We start from the raw sequence: 7,552 nt of genomic DNA, 5'->3' as shown, positions 1-7,552 counted from the left end.
AGGGATGCTGGTTTCAAGTGGTTAATAGCGAACACTGGAATTAAGACTCTGTGTCTCTGTATAAATCACTGGCTGCTCTCTCAAATGCTTTTTTGATGTCTGTCTGTGGATCTTACTGAGGGTGCAACTGCTTATTCCTCTTGAAAAAAGTCATTCTCTCCACCGATAGTTTCCTGGTGTCTTCTGATTTGACTGAACTTCATGCTGTCATTGAATACTTTCTTGCCACAAAATGAGCCATTCTGGCAAAAACCCATCCTTTCCTTCAATAAAAAACTCTGTTGAGATAACTCTCAAGGTATAGCCGTACTTTCTTAGCACTTTTGAATTTCTCAGACTAGTGCCATTCATACATATAATGAGAGTGTAGGTGGTTGAGAGGTCACAGAGGTGAGCCCCCCCCCCCCAACCCCAAGTTAGTTCAGCTAGCTGTCCTCCCAAGAATGTCAGGTCCCTGCTGAATTTATGCTACTGTACCATCAAATTACATTATGTGACCCCCCAAAAAAATAAATAAATAAATAATACAAATAAAAGAGAAAGAAAAAAAAGAAACGAGAAAAAAAACAGAAAAAAACACAGTAACGTCTTGGTAAGTGAAAAGTACCTCACAGTTGTACTTCCTCTTATAGGAACACAGAAAAACAAGTTCTTGTGTAATAGGTCTATTCCCGGAAAACACAGTTGTCCTAGTCGATAATATGAATAATAAAGGCAAGAGTAATTCTGAAGAAAGTGTGAGTCTTCTAAAATGCTGATGACAGCACTTGCAGTTTCATGTACTGTACATAAATACATTATGGTTGAGATTTCAATTCCTTTTTTTTTTCTTGGAAATCGTATTGTCAGATGATTTGTGGTTTGACAGAAAGCGACTTTCCAAGTTCCCTTGCTGTGTCCAGTTCCTCTCTTCACACACGCGATAGGAGGTGAAGTGTCCGTCTTAACTTTAACTTTAACCATCTTTATGAAAAAAGACTTTCATGTTGCTAGTTGAGATTTCAGCCATCACTGTGCAGCTGTCTATTCTGCATGGACATTGTATGGCTTTTGTCTCTTAATGTCTCTTCCCAAACTCATTCTCAATAATGTTGTCTCATCTCGTCTCATTAGCTGTGGTTTAACAGTAGTAATACTCTAGTACTAAACAGGTTACACACCTGAACCAAGATATGCTGCCAGGGCCATTCCTGTTGCACTGCACCTCTCCCCTGATATGATTGGATGGGGTTCACATTCAGACCAGCAAACATGAGCATGATTGGACAACGATTTGGCTTGACTTTTGTCCAGAAAGGCCAGATAACAGCATTGTTACTGTTTGGAAATACATCACATTTGAGGTGAAATAACAAGGAAAGACAAAGCATACATGAAAGCCCATATACATTACAAGAAATGGGCACATGTGGGATGTGAAATATAGACCTATTGACTATTTATAATTTGTACATGGTTTAGTTTAGTCAGTTGACATGTACCTTTAATGTTTGCCTGGTCTGTGATATTATATTTTCTGCTGACAGACACCCATATACAAGCAATACTACAGAACATTGACAACCAAGATTACTTTTTAGAAACTAGTGGACCATTTGTAATTCATGCTCCATTGCAGCAAGTAAGTGTTCATCCCACAGTTGCACACTTTACAGGGGAGCAAAGCGGCATGTCATTTTATTTTGGTCAAACATGCGTTAAAACATGCGTCAAACACAGTTTCAGAATCTTTAAATACTTGTCTGTCATTCACCTAAAAGTCAGAGCTGAAATTGGTGTGTAAATATTAAGTGTTTCACTGGCTGACAGGAAATGGGGAGAGAGATGGGGGGGGGGGGGCCACGCAGCAAAGATCGTCGGAATCGGGAGTCGAACTCGGGACAGGCTGGCATTGCAGCCTAGAGTGCCTGGACCGTCACACTATGGCCCAGCCATTACTTTTACTTCTACTCCACTACATCTCAGAGTCAAATATTGTACTTTTACTCCACTACAATTATTTGAAAACTTTAGCTACTAGTTACTTTGGAAATCTTTATTATGATTAAAAAATTAACCACTTCAGCCCTATATACATTTCGGCCATTTGAAAATAGCAGATCTACAAGCTCACAATGCATTGTACAGCACATTGTGAGGTTCTAGATCTGCTATTTTCAAAAGATGTTTATACATTTGAAAACTTGTAGATATAGGACATTCTGCATAATGAGTACTTTATACTGCTGGTAATTTATGTATATTTTGATGCCAATACTTTTGTACTTCTACTCAAGTCAAGAATTCCGGACTTTTTACTTGTAACATAGTATTTCCATTACAGAATTGATACTTTTAGATAAGTAAGAAATGTGAGTACTGTTTCCTCCACTGTCTAAAACGATAGCGAGAGATGGATTGCTGAGGTGGAGCGCTAAATCTACCATCAGCCAGTAGATTTGCCAAAGCCATGATACTCATTATGCTGAGTTGGTGATGCCCTTGATAGATGCCAGGACCTTGCCAGGATCCAAAGGCAACATATAAAAACAATAGTTCCTGTGTTGGGTCAAAGTTGTTTGTGCTCTCATCAAGCTAATATGATCATTTTAGCAGCATTTAGAGTACATGTCACTGTTTGTGAGAAAGCTTTACATATCTATGCTGTTCCTTTACATCACAGATATAATGTAAAGAATATAACCTCTCCTCCAGACATCACTGACACCAATGCACTCACTCATCATGTCATCATCATTTCATAAAACCTATGCATATGTATTTATTTAATACTTGTTGCAATGAAAAAAGAAAATCTAAATGTGGGCGGAACAAACCAAACTAAAAGAGGAAGAGAGAAACATGAATAAAAGAGTGACCGCTCTTCTCCTTAATTCAGAGCGTAGTGAGGAGGTGGAGAATGTCAACTGCCTGCGAGAAGAATTGAATCACAAGGGTAGAAATGGCTGCAGCTAACATTTATGATAACCTTGAACTCCAAACGATAGACGATGCAACCTGCGAAGATGCTGAGATGAAGACCAGGCCTACAGCGAAGGAGAGAGATCTACAGAATATCCTGCAGTCTGGTAAGAGATGTTACTAAAACTAAAAATCACCCCAAAATACTATTTAAACAGGACATTTTAAGATTGTTAACTGATCTCACTGATTGTTTGTGTGTGTGTGTGTGTGTGTGTGTGTGTGTGTGTGTGTGTGTGTGTGTGTGTGTGTGTGTGTGTGTGTGTGTGTGTGCGTGCGTGCGTGCGTGCGTGCGTGCGTGCGTGCGTGTGTGTGCGTGCGTGTCCTCCAGAGATAAGACGGCACAGGCGGATTGGAGTCAGAGTTGGATTGCTTTGTGCTGTTCTAGTTCTCCTCAACATTGCTGTTCCACTCTACCTCTGTAAGTTTAAGAAACAAAGTATTTGATTATATTTTGTTATGTATCTATGATGATCCAACATATGTTTAATCCATACAATGAATTTGAATGAGACTCTTGGATCTCCATAGACACAACACTATGTGTTTTCATGCCACGCTAGCTTGGTACACCTGATTTATACTTGGTTGTGAGCCGTGTCGCGCACCAAACATAACTGATCTACAAGATCACAACGCATCACGCTGCGGCACAAAATAAACTCCACTCGATCCAAAAACGTTTTGGCAGTCCACCTAAATGCTGTCTACAGGTCAACTTCATTGAAGTGTAGCCTATTCCTTGTCTAAATAGCTTGCAAATGATACATTTTATATCTATTGCATTAGGATTTTAGTGTGGGCTGAAAAATAATTAAATAATTACCAATGCTGTGGTGATCCTCAATTTGTGCTGATCCTCAATTTTGTGAGATAAATAAGTAGCAGTGTAAATAGATAATGTTGGCAGCCGCTTTGCGGCCCTCACATCTAGTTTAACAAATACAGGTCAAGAGACCCAAAACGCCAAAGCCTGGTGTGAGGAGATGCTTCGCGGCCCTCACATTTAGGCCCCAACCTTATATTGTTCCAATTCTTCTCTTTCTACCTGCCTGGCATTTGCGTGGCTCAAAGTCAAGACACTATTGCAGCGCTCTAATTCATCATAGTCTTCAAACATTTCCTTTGTCATCCCTTCTAAATAGTACATTTCCTCCTCTTGGCTCAAAGTTAATTAAAATAGTTCAGTGTAAACTATATTGTCTAATTATAGCTCTGCACACACGTCATGCGAAGACCGGCCTCTCTGGCCTCTCCTCTCGGCTCGTCTCCTCCCCTCTCCTCCCTCCCCGCTTTGCTTTGCGGCCCTAACCTCTAAGCCAAATTCCAATACCGAAAATCTCGGCCACTCGCTCACTCCCACTCGGTCACTCCGACTTCGAACCGGAAGTAGTCAGGGTCCAATTGTTCATGTGCTTCTTGGAGGAGGCGAGTGGAGTCGAGTGGAGGAGGCGAGGAGGCTCTCCACTTCCGCATTGAGCGAGTGTACATCGAGTGTACGCTCGACCACTCTCCACAGCTCCTCCGCAGCAGACTTCCGCATCACGTGTACACGTTTTTTTTGTTTTTTCCCTTCTCCCGTGACGTATACATGGTCCTCCTCCACATGTGGCCACACAAACAATGCTTGAAACCCGAAACCATGCCGAAAACACCGGCTGCCCCCCCCACCCTTCGCCCCCGCCGATCACTCGTTGCGCATCTCACACACACACACACACACACACACACACACACACACACACACACACACACAGTGTAAATTAACTGAAAAGACGCAACAAGCCACTGGCTTTATTGCGTTGTAAAGCATTTAAACAAGTATATACATTGTAATATATTGTGCGCACTTATTCTGTCTTAAAAGCGGGTAGTTAATTTCTCTCCGTGCATGCCTCAATGCAGTGCATGGACTACTATAAATTACTGTGACAAAGATTATGTTTAAAATAATGTATTGTATTTATATTTAGACGGAATATAGGGTGACTATATTTTGAATTCCCCAAAAGAGAACACTTTACGCTATTTAACTAAAGCCGTACTCATTAAATTCTGAACCGATTCTTAAAATTTAAAATTCTCTATTAGCTGTGAAGGGTCTTCTTTCATGTCTATCAGTCATGATTTGTTTCGCCATCAAACAATATCAAGAAAAATCGTCAGAGTTTTTTTCTTTTTTCTTCGTCCCAGAAGTGGGGGGGGGTATCACCCAAACTCTCATTTGAAAAAAAAATAGTCCGGGTAAAAGTATGGCCACCCTGCATGAATGATGTAATTCAGAGTCAGACATACTCTGTAATATATGGTGGCTGTTATAAGCAGCAGTGCCGTGCGGGATTGCTGCGGGGGTTGGGGGGATCTGGGGACTGTAGGCCTACGAGCAAAAAGAGGGACGGGTCAGGATTTAATTCATAAATGTAAGCTTGCTCATCCTGGCGCTTCGTTCACTATTTCAGGAATAATTGGCTTTGCACAAAATGTTAACTATAAAGATAACAATGTGGCCATCCACATTGATGAATTGTCTATTCTTATATTCTGTATTATTCTATACCTGCATATTATTCTGCCCTGCCAAGGTAAAGAGCAGTAACTACGTTTTGGGACACGCCGACTTATTTTTGTATCCCAAAGGTCAAATTAGCCTTTGTGATTTTGGGGGATAAACAATTACCTCAAGAACAGATGCAAAATTAGTGTAATATCACTTATATGCCGATATCTCATTTGGCTGACCAGTTGAATCACTTTTAAACCCATTTTTCAGTGTTTTTTTTTTCCGTAGTTACTGCTCTTTATCTTGGCAGGGCAGTATTCTATAAATGCATATTTTCATCCACGGCTCTGGTCCCGTTATATTATACCTCTATGCTCTGGTCCAGCTGTTTGAGACGTCATAAGTGATCGCGGAATTTGCCGTCGCTTTGAGATGACACTGAGTGCAGTCGCAAATAATCCTCGGCTCCTCGCAGGGGCGGGGCTTAGGCGCAAGTGGAGGAAGCGAGGAGAGTGAGCGAGTGACTGAGCTTTGGGGAATGGAATTTAGCTCTAGTCACATCCTCCCAACCTCGGTCATGTGATAAGAGGTCAGACTTCCTGTATCTGGTTGCTATGGCAACCTGCCAGATCAGGCTGAGGGTCTGATAGGCGAATCAGAGAATCAATCAAACCGAGAGTGCGATCACTGATCGAGGTGGGGTAGGATGCCTAAAACATAGCCATAGCTCTGATCAGCAGTCTGTGACGGGTCTTGGAGGCATGTGGAGTGATCCTGTGCTTGCGAATCGCTGCCGAACTTCGGAGCTTTTGTCAATTATATAGTAGTAAGATTAGGGGGGCAAGCACATAGTGGGTAGGCACTAGGCACCTTATTGTGTTTGTTAGTTTTTTTCTTCTTCTTTGTAGATCTGCTTTTTTCTGTGGCTTTTATAATGCAAGGATGAGTGCTCATATAGGTACAGTACGTAGGAGTAGTGAGAAGAATCAGTCTGTGGTGGTGCTGTTCCACAACATGTGGTGCATATTGAATTAAGTTGAATGTAGTGGTCCTCATTCCTTAGTTGAAATAGATATTTTACCACTCTGGTGAACTCATTAAACTGTGTTAGAGAGTATTCAACTCTCATGGTCACATGGTGTTGGTGAGAGGAGGGGTGTGGCCAGAGACAAAGTGCTGAACACCAAGTGTATTTGCAATGATATTGATATCAATGGATTAATAAGAAGGACACACAGATTATTCTGTGTGTCTAAATTAAGTTATACTTTATTGCATCCCCATGAGTAAATTCACCCTCTGCATTTGACCCACCCTTACTAGGGTGGCTGAAAGGAGTTTGTATAACATGCATGTATTTTGGTGTGGGAGGAAACACAAGTGAACACTGGGAGACCATACAAACTCCCCATAGAAAACCCCATCTGTTTTGAGCGTGTGTTTTGTAAATACATTTTTGTATATTATTTACTTATGAATAATAGCCTATTATGTTGGCTTGCTTGCTATGTCATTTTGTAGACTTACAATTTGTTTTAAATCACGCAATTTGAAAATGTCCTCACAGATCAGTCCCACATGGTGGAGAGAGACCAATGGAACAACAACCTGACTATAGAGCTAGTCAAATTACAGACCAGTTTTGACCAGTTGAACCACCTGACTAAACAGAAAGAGCAGCTACAGACCAGTTTTGACCAGCTCTGCAGCAGACAGAGCTGTGGTGAGTGAGACATCACTATTTCTTCATTGTTGTTATATCTTGTTGTTCATAATATATTACAAAATAAATAACAACAAATGGCTAACTTTATTTGTTGTTGTTAGAATCACCTGGATGGCAGAAATTTGACAGAGGTTGTTATTATATCTCTACTGAGGAGAAAACCTGGGAGGAGAGCAGACAGTGGTGTAGAGACAACCAATCAGACCTGATTGTCATAAAGAGCAAAGAAAAACAGGTAGTGTGTGTGTGTGTGTGTGTGTGTGTGTGTGTGTGTGTGTGGGTGCGTTTGAGTGTGTGCGGGTGCGTTTGAGTGTGCGTGCGTGTGCGTGCGTGTGTGTGTACTGTATATGCGCGTGTGTGTGTGT

At 41.3% G+C, this 7,552-nt stretch overlaps 1 long non-coding RNA gene across 1 annotated transcript; it reads left to right on the top strand.

Moving 5' to 3' along the window:
- The first annotated feature begins 2,905 nt into the window (after positions 1-2,905).
- On the top strand, positions 2,906-7,117 carry LOC311035421. The gene is made up of 3 exons (XR_014599711.1): positions 2,906-3,068; positions 3,293-3,382; positions 7,029-7,117. It is a non-coding gene; the product is annotated as an uncharacterized lncRNA (long non-coding RNA).
- The last annotated feature ends 435 nt before the right edge of the window (positions 7,118-7,552 follow it).

This window comes from Gymnoscopelus microlampas, assembly GCF_963454915.1.
Source record: "Gymnoscopelus microlampas genome assembly, chromosome: 19".
NCBI classification, from domain to species: domain Eukaryota; kingdom Metazoa; phylum Chordata; class Actinopteri; order Myctophiformes; family Myctophidae; genus Gymnoscopelus; species Gymnoscopelus microlampas.
Note: the sequence above shows the minus strand (reverse complement) of the source record. Positions and strands in the feature narration are given on the sequence as shown.